Source organism: Panthera pardus, unplaced genomic scaffold, assembly GCF_024362965.1.
Source record: "Panthera pardus isolate Hobbes unplaced genomic scaffold, ASM2436296v1 HiC_scaffold_10, whole genome shotgun sequence".
Taxonomy (NCBI): Eukaryota; Metazoa; Chordata; class Mammalia; order Carnivora; family Felidae; genus Panthera; species Panthera pardus.
Window position 1 is genome coordinate 96,000,004 of NW_026526655.1, and position 14,005 is coordinate 96,014,008.

Sequence of the window (14,005 nt, forward strand, 5' to 3'; positions counted from 1 at the left end):
CCGTGGGGGCAGGGCCAGGAGCCTAGAGTTTGAGATCCAGTGTGCTGCTTATCACCTGTGTGACACTGGGCTGGTTTCCTTCAGTAAACTGGGAGTGTCCATGCCTGTGTCCAGAACTGTGCTGAGGACAAGAGGAAGCTACGTGCTGAGCACTGGTGGATATCAGCGTCATCACCTCCCTGGGGCTTGTGTCTTCCCAGTCTGGTGCCTTAAAAGTTGCACAGCTGTTAAAGGCAACAAAGGTGAAAACCACAGTTCCCTCCAGTTTCAGGCCTGTGCCAAGACTTTGCCTTTGCAGACATCACCTCTCGGGACCCAGTGGCAGTACTGTGGGACCCAAGGAATTTAACAAAAATCCCCTACCCCTGGACAAGCAGAGCAAGACTAACTCCATTTTGTGCTACACCCACCATCTCATGTATAACCCCCACATGACCTACTTATTGCTTAAGACACTCCCCCACCCTAGTCAAGCCGCTGAGCACACCCTTACTGGAAACCAGCTCATATAGGAATGCGGAACCCCTAACTGTCAAAGAATGTAAACCCCGCCTTTTGCCTGCCAAACTTGCGCGCCAATTCTAACCACAGTGATAGGCTACTTCAAACAGTTACTATAGGGTAAATTGTAATTCAATTGGCCACCTGCGTGTGGACTGATGTGACTATGCAACTTTCTGTGTGTGTTACAATCTCATTGGCCACTGGCCCCCATAAAACTGCTACGCCTCTTAACCTAGGGGTCCAAGTCCCTGTTCCGCTGTGTCAGGTATACTTGGGCCCAAGCTCGAGCTTGCAAATAAACCCTCGTGCGTTTGCATTGGTATCGGCTCCTTGGTGGTCTCTCGGATTCGAAATCGGGGGCATTACGGTACCATCCCTAACCCCTTGCACAGATGGGGAACCAGGCTCAGAGCCCTCAAGGGGAGGGCTGGACCCAGGCTGAGAAAAGGCTCACTGCTGACTTGGGTCTGGGAGGGGATGTTGGGAGAGTGGGAAGCTGGGGCCTGGAGATTCCAGAAGGAGCAGGGGCCACAAAGATGCTTGGCCCCATAGCCCAGCTTTGCTTCAGGTCAGCCTGTACCGAAGCTGAGGCCAAACCAGGCAGCAAGGTCACAGGCCGGCTTCTGCACCTCAGGCCATTCATCTCTGTGGTGATGATAATGCTGTCATATACTAGTCCTGATGATGCCATCAGTGCTTTATTGTTGCGGGAGAGGGCACAGCCCACTTTGACACACCCCAAGGATCCTGGAGAGACTCAACTGTCTCCCTCACTTGACCTGGCCCCATGCAACACCTCAACTCTAAGTGGACCCTGTCTCTACCCTGTGCCCCTGTCCCTGTGGCCACCCTACCCTGGCCAGTCTCTGGAATCCAGGCCTAGGCACAACCCTCCATAAGTCACTGACATGGGGCACATGCCCAGCACAGGGTTGGAAACAGGAAAACACCCCCTTCCATGACAACTTAGATGGGACAGATCATACCAGGGTCTGTGAACCCCTTCTTCTTGTAGTGGCCTCCACTAGAGTGCCAGAGCTGTCCTGGAGTGTGTGTGTGTGTGTGTGTGTGTGTGTGTGTGTGTGTGTGTGTGTGTGTAATATGCATCATGTACCTGAGTCGGAGTTCTGTGTCTGTGGGTATATTGACTGTGGACATGAATTTCCTGTTATTTGGTTGTTTTCATGTTTTCTGATGAGGTTTGGGGGTGACAGTGGGGTTCGTGGGGAAAGAATTCTTGAAGTTGTCTTTGGTGCAAAAAGGTGATTTCATTAAAGCACGGGGACAGGACCAGTGGCCCTGGCTGAAGAGCTGCCCAGGCACCAGGAGGAGAGAATAGTTATATACTGTGGAGCTGGTGGGGAGGTCAAGTCCAGGTAGTTTCCAATGAGACTTTCATATGCTAAAGAAGACTCCCAGGATACTGGAGGCCTAGCTATTGTCAAACTAGGGTTGTTTGCCCTCTCGCAAAGCATTAGCATTAAGACAGAGGGAGTTCCTGGAGAAATGTTTCACTCTGCTGGCCTCAAGTATCTGTCAATGGGATGCAGGTTGTAAGGAAATTTAGTTCTATCTGCCATTTCCTTCTGCCTTAGTTTCCTATGGCATCACTATGGAGGGATGATGCCGGGGCTCTAGGAAACCAAGTCCATAGGTTTCCGGAGATTACTACTGCCTTTGCCTTTTTCTCATGATTTACTAAGATATTTGTAAATAGATGGAGACAAGCCCTGCAGGACTATGATCTCTATCAGGTAACCATTTGTTTTTTTTCCTTTTGCTTTGTTCTTGGGCAGCTAGGAGTGCCCAAGGGATATCACACATATCCCACCTTGGGGTGGGGACAGGGGTTTGAGGCCTGGCAGCTTGCCTTATGCTCTTTCATCATTTTCCTCGTGTTTATCTGTATGCATGTGTTATCTGTGTCTGTGTCTGTGTCTCTGAATGAGCATATATCTGCTGTGCAAATCTCTGTGTCTGTGACTGTATGTATTATCTGTATCTCTTGGGTACATGTGTCCCTGTGGGAGTATCTGTGTGTATCTGTGTTTCGTGTCTGTGTGTGTAATGGTTGTATGTGTGAATTTGCTGTCACTTTGGGTGTTTCTGATCACAACTGTGTGTGTATGTGTTTTCTGTGTGTGTCCAGTGTGTGTAGGGTTCCCTTCATGGGAGTGTTGCACATGTCCCTGAATGTATGTATCCCTGAGTGTATGTATCCGTGTGTGTGTGTGTGTGTGTGTGTGTGTGTGTGTGTGAGAGAGAGAGAGAGAGAGAGAGAGAGAGAGAGAGAGAGAGAGAGATCTTGCTCACTCTCCCTCTCTCCTCTCCCTCTCTCTTCCTCTCTTCCTCTGCTGTGTAGGTCTGTGTGTGAGCCTGTCCATGAGCCCCATACCTGAGTCCCCAGATGAGGCTGTGGGTGGTTCCATGCCTGTGTGTCTCTGTGTTTGTGGTGTCTGTTTCTTCCTCTGCACATGTTTGTCTGTGCAGCTCAGAAGTAAGCAGCTGCAGAGGGGGCCCTTCAAGGGTGACTCTTGGGGTAGGTGAGCAAGAGACAATATGTGCTTTCCCCACCCTCAGGCTCAGCTCCCTCTGCCCGTTTTTCTCTCATACTCTGGTGCCCCCCCCCGCCCACCCCCCGCCCTTGTGGTGCCATCTCAGGCCCCAAGGATGGACGGAGTGAAGGGTCAGCTCAGGATCACAGGCCAGCAGCTGGGAGAGCTGAAGATGGCAGGAGGAGGTGATAAAGTGGGGGTGGAGTGGGGGCTCTGGGCCCCTGGTGAGGCTGAGAATACTATTCCTGGACCCTGGGAAGGGTGAGTGAGTGAAGACCCCAAGGGAGGGCTGGGGAAACAGAGCTCCTGGGACCCATGGAAGGAATGCAGGATTGGGCACCCCGGGAAAGAGCTGGAGGAGTCCTGCAGGACTCATGAGTCCCCAAGGGGCAGATCCCTCACTCACCTGTGCTGGCACAGGCTGGGGCCGAGAAGCATCAGCAGCATTCAGAGGCAGCAGAGGCAGCAGATCCATGGGATGGTGGATGGAGCAGTGAGCCATGGTTTTACAAGCAAGTGGAGTCACCACGCTGGGCTGCCCTCGGCCCCTTCTCCCTTCCCCAGACACCTCACTAGCTCTGGCCCAGGCATCACCTCCAGCAGGGCATGGGCAAGCCAGGCAGAGACAGACACCTGAGGCCACAGGAGTGTCCCCCTGACCTCTGTGTCCTAGTTGTTGAACGGGCGTAAGGAGTCACCCAGGGCCCCTGGAACCAGGAGGGAGAATCTAGCCCTGGAAATTTCTCTTATGGGACTTGGACAGAATTATGCAGGGACAGCATTTAGTGCCAGTTCATTCACAGGATAAAACCACAACACAGGGTCACCTTGGCTGCTGATGTCAGTGTTCTCTTACCCAGGCCACATTTGAGCACTTACCCAGGGATTTGGAGGAAGGATAGGAACTGATATTAATTTAAAAGAACAAAAATGTTGGAATGTGGGCACTCTTGATGCAGTTACAGATCATTGCCCAACACTCCCTCCTCATCCTCTCCATTGTGGGGAAACTGAGGCAGTCAGGGATTGTCCATGATCATACAGTGGTTTCTGAGTGTTTTGCAGATTACATCTGACCAAACTCCTTTTTCCAAAGTTCACTTCTCTTAGTCTTGCCAGTGATGATTTTGGGCAGCTCTGGGACAAATTCCACCTAGTTGAGGAAGAACCCATCCTTAGTCCTGCTAACATTTCCTACCAATATTCCACACGTCCCTCCTTTGCCCCTGCACAGTCCCCCAGACAGGCTGGTACCTTGTGGTAGCCTCACTAGGCTCCACCAAGCATGCCACATTGTCCTCCTGGAAAGCTAGACACAGCCCTGTGATGTGCTCTGACTAGTGAAATGTGAGTGGGGGTGAATTGTGCCACCTCGAACACAATAGTTGGGAACAACTGTGTCTGGTCATCTCTCTGTCCATCTCTTATGGCACCTGGGAGTTACCTATGATGGGTGCTCTTTTATCCTGGTCTCAGGAGGACCATCGTGGACATGTGGCATGAGCAAGGAAGAGACTTCCCTTATTATAAGCCATTAAGACTTTGAGGCTATTTATTACCCACAATAACATCTAGTCCATACTAACTGGTATGCATCTTGCGTTCTCCTCTCTATGAGGCAGTACAGCCTAACACTCGAAGCATGATCTCTGTTGTTAGATACATGTAAGTCTGAGTTCCAGCTCCATCCTTTTATTTTTTTAATTTTTTTATTTTTTAAAATTTACATCCAACTTAGTTAGCATATAGTGAAACAATGATTTCAGGAGTAGATTCCTTAATGCCCCTTAACCATTTAGCCCATTCCCCCCTCCACAACCCCTCCAGTAACCCTCAGTTTGTTCTCCAGATTTATGAGTCTCCTTGGTTTTGTCCCCCTCCCTGTTTTTATATTATTTTTGTTTCCCTTCCCTTATGTTCATCTGTTTTGTCCCTTAAAGTCCTCATATGAATGAAGTCATAGGATTTTTGTCTTTCTCTGACTAATTTCACTTAGCATAATATCCCCCAGTTCCATCCACGTAGTTGCAAATGGCAAGATTTCATTCTTTTTGATTGCTGAGTAACACTCCATTGTATATATATACCACATCTTCCTTTTCCATTCATCCATCGATGGACATTTGGCTCCATACTTTGGCTCTTGTTGATAGTGCTGCTATAAACATGGGAGTGCATGTGTCCCTTTGAAACAGCACACCTGTATCCCATGGACAAATGCCTAGTAGTGCAATTGCTGGGTCATAGGGTAGTTCTATTTTTAGTTTTTTGAGGAAACTCCATACTGTTTTCCAGAGTGGCTGCACCAGCTTGCATTCCCACCAACAATGCAAAAGAGATCCTCTTTCTCTGCATCCTCACCAACATCTGTTGTTGCCTGAGTTGTTAATGTTAGCCATTCTGACAGGTGTAAGGTGGTATCTCATTGTGGTTTTGATTTGTATTTCCCTGATGATGAGTGATGTTGAGCATTTTTTCATGTGTTGGTTGGCCATCTGGATGTCTTCCTTGGAGAAGTGTCTATTCATGTCTTTTGTCCATTTCTTCACTGGATTATTTGTTTTTTGGGTGTTGAGTTGGATAAGTTCTTTATAGATTTTGGATACTAACTCTTTATCTGATATGTCATTTGCAAATATCTTCTCCCATCCTGTCAGTTGTCTTTTAGTTTTGCTGATTGTTTCCTTTGCTGTGCAGAAGCTTTTTATTTTGATGAGGTCCCAGTAGTTCATTTTTGCTTTTGTTACCCTTGCCTCCGGAGACATGTTGAGTAAGAAGTTGCTGCGGCCAACATCAAAGAGGTTTTTGCCTGCTTTCTCCTCAAGGATTTTGATGGCTTCCTGTCTTACACTTAAGTCTTTCATCCACGTTGAGTTTATTTTTGTGTATGGTGTGAGAAAGTGGTCCGGGTTCATTTTTCTGCATGTTGCTGTCCAGTTTTCTCAGCACCACTTGCTGAAAAGACTGTCTTTATTCCATTGGATATTCTTTCCTGCTTTGTCAAAGATTAGTTGGCCATACGTTTGTGGGTGCATTTCTGGGTTCTCTATTCTGTTCCATTGAACTGAGTGTCTGTTCTTGTGCCAATACCATACTGTCTTGATGAATACAGGTTTGTAGTATAGCTTGAAGTCGGGGATTGTGATGCCTCTTGCTTTGGTTTTCTTTTTCAAGATCGCTTTGGCTATATGGGGTCTTTTCTGGTTCCATACAAATTTTAGGATTATTTGTTCTAGCTCTGTGAAGAATGCTGGTGTTACTTTGATAGGGATTGCATTGAATATGTAGATTGCTTTGGGTAGTATCGACATTTTAACAGTATTTGTTCTTCCTATCCAGGAGCATGGAATCCTTTTCCATTTTTTTGTGTCTTCTTCAATTTCTTTTATAAGCTTTCTATAGTTTTCAGTGCATAGATTTTTCACCTCTTTGGTTAGATTTATTCCTAGGTATTTTATGGTTTTTGGTGCAACTGTAAATGGGATCGATTCCTTGATTTCTCTATCTGTTGCTTCATTCTTGGTGTATAGGAATGCAACCGATTTCTGTGCATTGATTTTATATCATGCAACTTTGCTGAATTCATGAATCCATTCTAGCAGTTTTGTGGTGGAATCTTTTGGATTTTCCACATAGAGTATCATGTCATCTGTGAAGAGTAAAAGTTTGACCTCCTCCTGGCTGATTTGGATGCCTTTTATCTCTGTGTTGTCTGATTGCAGAGGCTAAGACTTCCAATACTATGTTGAATACCAGTGGCTAGAGTGGACATCCCTGTCTTGTTCCTGACCTCAGGGGGAAAGCTCTCAGTTTTTCCCCATTGAGGATGATATTAGCATTGGGTCATTCATATATGGCTTTTATGATCTCAAGGTATGCTCCTTCTATCCCTACTTTCTTGAGGGTTTTTACCAAGAAAGGATGCTGTATTTTGTCAAATGCTTTCTCTGCATCTATTGAGAGGATCATATGGTTCTTGTCCTTTCTTTTATTGATGTGATGAATCCCATTGTTTTGCATATATTGAACCAGCCCTGCATCCCAGGTATAAATCCTGCTTGGTTGTGGTGAATAAGTTTTTTGATGTATTGTTGGATCCGGTTGGCTAATATCTTGTTGAGGATTTTTGCATCCATGTTCATCAGGGAAATTGGTCTATAGTTCTCCTTTTTAGTGTGGTCTCTGTCTGGTTTTGGAATCAAGGTAATGCTGGCTTCATAGAAAGAGTTTGGAAGTTTTCCTTCCATTTCTATTTTTTGGAACAGTTTCAAGAGAATAGGTGTTAACTCTTCCTTAAATGTTTGGTAGAATTCGCGTGGAAAGCCATCTGGCCCTGGACTCTTGTTTTTGGCAGATATTTGATTACTAATTCGATTTCCTTACTGGAAATCTGTCCAAATTTTCTATTTCTTCCTGTTTCAGTTTTGGTAGTGTATACGTTTTTAGGAATTTGTCCATTTCTTCCAGATTGTCCATTTTATTGGCATATAATTGCTCATAATATTCTCTTATTATTGTTTTTATTTCTGTGTTGTTGGTTGTGATTTCTCCTCTTTCATTCTTGATTTTATTTGGGTCCTTTCCTTTTTCTTTTTGATCAAACTGGCCAGTGGTTTATCAATTTTGTTAATTCTTTCAAAGAACCAGCTTCTGGTTTCATTGAGCTGTTCTACTGTTTTTTCGGGTTTTTTTTTTTTTTTTTTGCTTTCAATAGCATTAATTTCTCCTCTAATCTTTATTATTTCCTGTCTTCTGCTGGTTTTGGGTTTTATTTGCTGTTCTTTTTTCCAGCTCCTTAAGGCGTAAGGTTAGGTTGTGTATCTGAGACCTTTCTTCCTTCTTTCTGAAGACCTGGATTGCTATATACTTTCCTCTTATGACCACCTTTGCTGCGTCCCAGAGGTTTTGGGTTGTGGTGTTATCATTTTCATTGACTTCCATATACTTTTTAATTTCCTCTTTAACTGCTTGGTTAGCCCATTCATTCTTTAGGAGGATGTTCTTCAGTCTCCAAGTATTTGTTGCCTTTCCAAATTTTTTCTTGTGGTTGATTTCAAGTTTCATAGTGTTGTGGTCTGAAAATATGCACGGTATTATCTCGATCTTTTTGTACTTACTTAGGGCTGATTTGTGTCTCGGTATGTGATCTATTCTGCAGAATGTTCCATGTGCACTGGAGAAGAATGTATATTCTGCTGCTTTAGGATGAAATGTTTTGAATGTATCTGTTAAGTCCATCTGGTCCAGTGTGTCATTCAAAGCCATTGTTTCCTTGTTGATTTTTTGATTAGATGATCTGTCCATTGCTGTGAGTGGGGTGTTGACGTCTCCTACTATTATGGTATTACTATCAATGAGTTTCTTTATGTTTGTGATTGATTTAAATATTTGGGTGCTGCCACATTTGGTGCATAAATATTTACAACTGTTAGGTCTTCTTGGTGGATAGACCCCTTGATTATGATATAATGCCCTTCTGCATCTCTTGATACAGTCTTTATTTTAAAGTCTAGATTGTCTGATATAAGTATGGCTTCTCTGGCTTTCTTTTGTTGACTATTAGCATGATAGATGGTTCTCTATCCCCTTATTTTCAATCTGAAGGTGTCTTTAGGTCTAAAGTAGGTCTCTTGTAAACAGCATATAGATGGATCTTGTTTTCTTATCCATTCTGTTACCCTATGTCTTTTCATTGGAGCATTGAGTCCATTGACGTTTAGAGTGAATACTGAAAGATATGAATTTATTGCCATTATGATGCTTGTAGAGGTGGAGTTTCTGGTGGTGTTCTCTGGTCCTTTCTAATCTTTTACTGTTTTTGGTACACACACACACACACACACACACACACACACATCTATTTCCATCTTTTCTCCCCTCAGAAAGTCCCCCTTAAAATTTCTTGCAGGGTTAGTTTAGTGGTCACAAACTCCTTTAATTTTTGTTTGTCTGGGAAACTTTTTATCTCTTCTTCTATTTTGAATGACAGCCTTGCTGGATAAAGAATTCTTGGCTGCATATTTTTCTGATTCAGCACACTGAATATATCCCACCACTCCTTTCTGGCCTGCCAAGTTTCTGTGGATAGGTCTGCTGCAAACCTGTCCTGCCTTCCCTTGTAGGTTAAGGACTTTTTTCCCTTGCTGCTTTCAAGATTCTCTCCTTTCCTGAGTATTTTGTGAATTTGACTCTGATATGCCTTGTTAATGGTAGGCTTTTGTTGAATCTAATGGGGGTCCTCTGTGCTTAGATTTTGATGTCTCTGTCTTTCCCCAGGTTAGGAATGTTTTCCACCTTGATTTGCTCACATAACCCTTCTACCAGTATTTCTCTCTCTTCCTCTTCTGGGACCCCTATGATTCTGATGTTGTTCCTTTTTAATGAGTCACTGATTTCTCTAATTCTTAAATCGTGCTCTTTTGCCTTGATCTTCCTCTTTTTTTCTTCTTTGTTATTCTCTATAAGTTTGTCCTCTATATCGCTGATTCTCTGTTCTGCCTCATCCATCCTTGCCGCCGCGGCATCCATCCATGATTACAGCTCAGTTATAGCATTTTTAATTTAATTCTCATTATTTTTTACTTCTTTTATCTCTGCAGAATGGAATTCTAACCTATTTTGGACTCCGGCTAGTATTCTTATTATTGTGATTCTAAATTCTGGTTCAGACATCTTGCTTGTATCTTTGTTGGTCAAATCCCTGGCCGTCGCTTCTTCGTGCTCTTTCTTTTGGGGTGAATTCCTTCGTTTTGTCATTTTGAAGGGAGAAAAGGAATTAATGAGGTAGAAAAATTGAAATTAAAAAAATTAAAATAAAAAAGCATTAAAATTAAAAATTAAAAACTCACACACACACACAAAATTGAATAGATGATGCTAGATCCTAGGTGTGTTTAGGTCTGGATGTTGAAAGTGGTTTGACAGATTAGAGAAAAAAAGGGGGGGAGGAAAAAAAAAGAAATCATTTGAGAATTTGAAAAAATGAATGCACTGAAGTCGACCAAAATGAGATGATGGGGGCAAAATAGAATTTGAAAAAATATACACAAAAGTAAAGAATATAGTAGAAAAAAATTTAAAGAAAAATATTTGTAATAAAAATTAAAAGTATGATTTTTTTTATTTTCTGTATTTAAGAAAAAAGAAATGAAAAAGAGAAAAAAGAACAAAAAAGAAAGAAATCGTTTGAAAATTTGAAAAAAGTGAATACACTGTAGTAAACTAAAATAAAATGATGGAAGCAAAATAGAATTTGAAAAAATTTACATAAAAGCAAAAATATATAGTAATGAAAATTAAATAAGAATATTTTAATGGAAATTGAAAGTAAAAATGAAGTTTTTCTCTTTCTGCATTCAAGAAAAAGAAAAGAAACAAAAAAGAGAAAAAAGAAAGGAAAAAAAGGAAATTGCAAATTTGAAAAGGTGACTACACTGAAGTAGACTAAAATAAAATGATGGAAGCAAAGTAGAATTTGAAAAAAATTACACAAAATAAAAAATATAGTAATAAAAATTAAAGAAAGATATTTTTAATAAAAATTGAAAGTAAAAGTGAATTTTTTCTCTTTCTGTATTCAAGGAAAAGTGTAAAAGAGAAAAAAAAATGAAAGAAAATTGAATAGGTGGACCTAACAGATTGAAGTAGGACTGAAATCACTTTGTTAAAGTCAGTCTATGTAGCGCTTTATAGTCCCTAAACTAAGCTGATAGTGAAACTTGTGTTCTTGAAGGTCGAAGTTGGCCCAGTTGGGCTGGGCTCAGTGTAACAGCTCTGCTCTCCACTAGATGGCGCTGCTAGCCTACTGGGGTGGATTCTTGCAGTGCGCATCGGTGGGAGTGGTGAAAAATGGCGCCACCCAGCCACCCAGTCTGTTCTCCCAGATCAGCAATTGCACACCGGTCCTCCGTCTTCAGCTCTCATCCACTCCCTGCTTTTCCACTCTCCATCACCAGGCCCCAGGCAGTACCTCTCTCCCAAGTTTTGTCTCAGATGTGGCTGTTTTCCCCAGACCCTTACTTCTGAAGGACTGTGGCTTTGACCCGCTCCGCCCCTCTGTGGGAGGGTCTCACCGAGCAGTGGCTGAATCAGCAACGGCTGAATATCGGCTGCACCCAGTAACGCTTGCTGGACCCTGCTGTTGCTGGTGCCCCGAGACTGTGGCCAGGTGCCATCCCGCCCCCAAAAAAGATCGCGAGATAGTATAGCCTCAAGGTTTCAGGGAACAGGGAAAATCGCAACACACATCTGGCACCAGGCTTCACCCTCAACAACCTTGCCCCAGCACCAGTGAATGTGGCTGCCTTCCGGGGTCTGCTGGAACCAGCAGTGGCACCGCTTTTCCCTGTGTGGCCCGAGGACCTCCCAGACCCCACTCTTTTCCTGGGGATTCTCCCCTTCCCACCAGAGCACCGCCAGGTATCGAGCTGCATAATTGCAGCCTTTGCGTTCCCCTTGTTTACAGTCTTAATGGAATTTAAACCCTCTCCTTTCTCTTTTCTCCCTTTTTAGTTTAGTCCCTGTGGCTGTTTCCAATTTTCCACTTTCTCTCCAGCTCCTTTTGGGGAGGGGTGCTTTTCCCATATTCTCCCCCTCTCCCCAGTCTCCATCCTCTCTCCGCCCACAAAAGTGGTTCCCTACCTTTTGCCGCTTCTTGCTCCCAAGTTCAGCTCTCTGTGCCGTGTGTACCTGCTGAATCATGTGGTTCAGGTTGTGCAGATTGTTGTGTTAATCCTCCAATCAGTTTTCTAGGTGTGTAGGATGGTTTAGTGTTGGTCTGGCTGTATTTCATGAACATGAGACACACCTCCATCGTTTTATTAACCCCAACTGCAGGCAATTTACTTGGGAGTCTCTGAGCCTCCATTTTCATTCCATAAAATGGATGGTTACACCATCTTGAGTTTGAAGGGAATTAAATGAAATTATAAAACTCGTAAATCTTTGAGTCCAGAGCCTGGCACCCATAGTGAATGCTCAATAAATGTTAGCTGAATGGCTTTATGTCCTGATTGTAAACATTCAGAAAATGCAGCAATGTATGATTACAAAAGAAGGAAATGTTAAAATTTTGGCATATGTATCCTTTCAAACTGTGTTTCAATGGATAGGATATTATGTACATTCATTTACAGCCTGCTGTTTTTCTCTTAGTAAGATATTGTTGTGATATTTTGATGTTTCAAACTAGAGATCTGCATCATCTTTTTAAATTATAAGAACGTCAGGGGCGCCTTGGTGGTTCAGTCGGTTAAGCGGCCGACTTCAGCTCAGGTCATGATCTCGTAGTCTGTGAGTTTGAGCCTCGTGTTGGGCTCTGTGCTGACTGCTCAGAGCCCGGAGCCTGTTTCGGATTCTGTGTCTCCCTCTCTCTGACCCTCTCCCGTTCAGGCTCTGTCTCTCTCTGTCTCAAGAATAAATAAACATTAAAAAAAATTTTTTTAATTATAAGAACATCAAATACCATGAATAATTTAATCATTTCTCAACAGCTAGACATTTCCATAGGTTGAACAGGGCACTGAAAACAAATGAAGCAGAATAAAAACTATCAGAATGTATTGTATGTTAGAATAAATATTAGCTCATTAGCTTTTATCTGTTATGTATCTAAATGTGTATTGTGCTGCAATTTAGAATGTATTTCTTAATACAAATAATGTTTTTAAAACATGTGGCAGTCGTCTACTGGAATTTCTTTTTCAGTTTTTAAAGATTACAAATAACCTTCTTGGATATTTCTAGGCACTCGTGTGATTTTTTTCTTTTAGGTTGACCTGCCAGCCATGGATTCCTTTTGGTTATCTGACAAAAGATAAAGATTCCATCTGATTAAGTTGGTTCCCCCAAACCACTAAGTTAAATGCTTTTTCTGTAGAGAAAAATGCTCAATCTGTTGGCTACATAAGATTTCCATGGCCACGCTAGGGGATTTGGGGCAGCAGAGCCCCAGGAACCACTGGCGGGGACCAGATCCCATCCATCTGCCCTCAATCACCTTCCTCGGGTACTTATATGGGGCTGTCACTGACTTCACATGCTGCTGCAGCTCCTGGGTGAGCTGGTCCTGGTCATGGGAGAGGAATTCCAGGGTCAGGACAATAAATGCCTTCACCACTCGCAGTGCAGAACCAGAGTGGAGTCTCAGGGTGAGTGGCAACCAATTGTATAGTTTAAAAAGTAAATGTTTATTAAATAAATGGAAAAACAACACTTGATTCAGTATGTGTTTATGCCAGGAATGAGCACATAGTTGCAACTCTAGCTTCAATGTTATGAAATACAAAGTAAGCTTAAGTACACCAGATTTTTCCAGGGCAAATTCTCAAACAAGTTTAGGGTTTTTTTCCTCAAACCATACTGTTAAGTTTTGGAGTCCAATGATTCAAACCAAATATTAAAGAGTAAAAACAAATAAGAAGTCATTCTCATCAAAAGAACAAAATGAGAAGCCACAGACTGGGAGAAAATATTTGCAAAAGACACATCTGTAAAGGACTGTTATCAAAATACACAAAGAACTCTGTAAACTCAACAGTAAGAGAACAACCGAATTGAAAAATGGGGCAATGACCTTAAAAGACACCACACCAGAAAGACATACAGGTGGCAAATAAGTATATGAAAATGTGCTCTACATCATATGTCACGAGGGAAATGCAAATTAAAACAATAGAGAGGGAGCACCTGGGTGGCTCATTTGCTTGAGCATCTGACTTTGGCTCAGGTCATGATCTCATGGTTCATGAGTTCAATCCCCACATTGCTTGCTGTGAGCACAGAGCCTGCTTTGGAATCTCTGTCCCCACCACCCACCCCACACCTCTCCTGGTCTCTCTCTCACAAATAAACATTTAAAAAATAATAAAATAAGACAACAGTGAGATACCACTACACATCTGTTAGAATAGCGGCAATGCAAAATGGTATGGCCACTTTGCAGACAG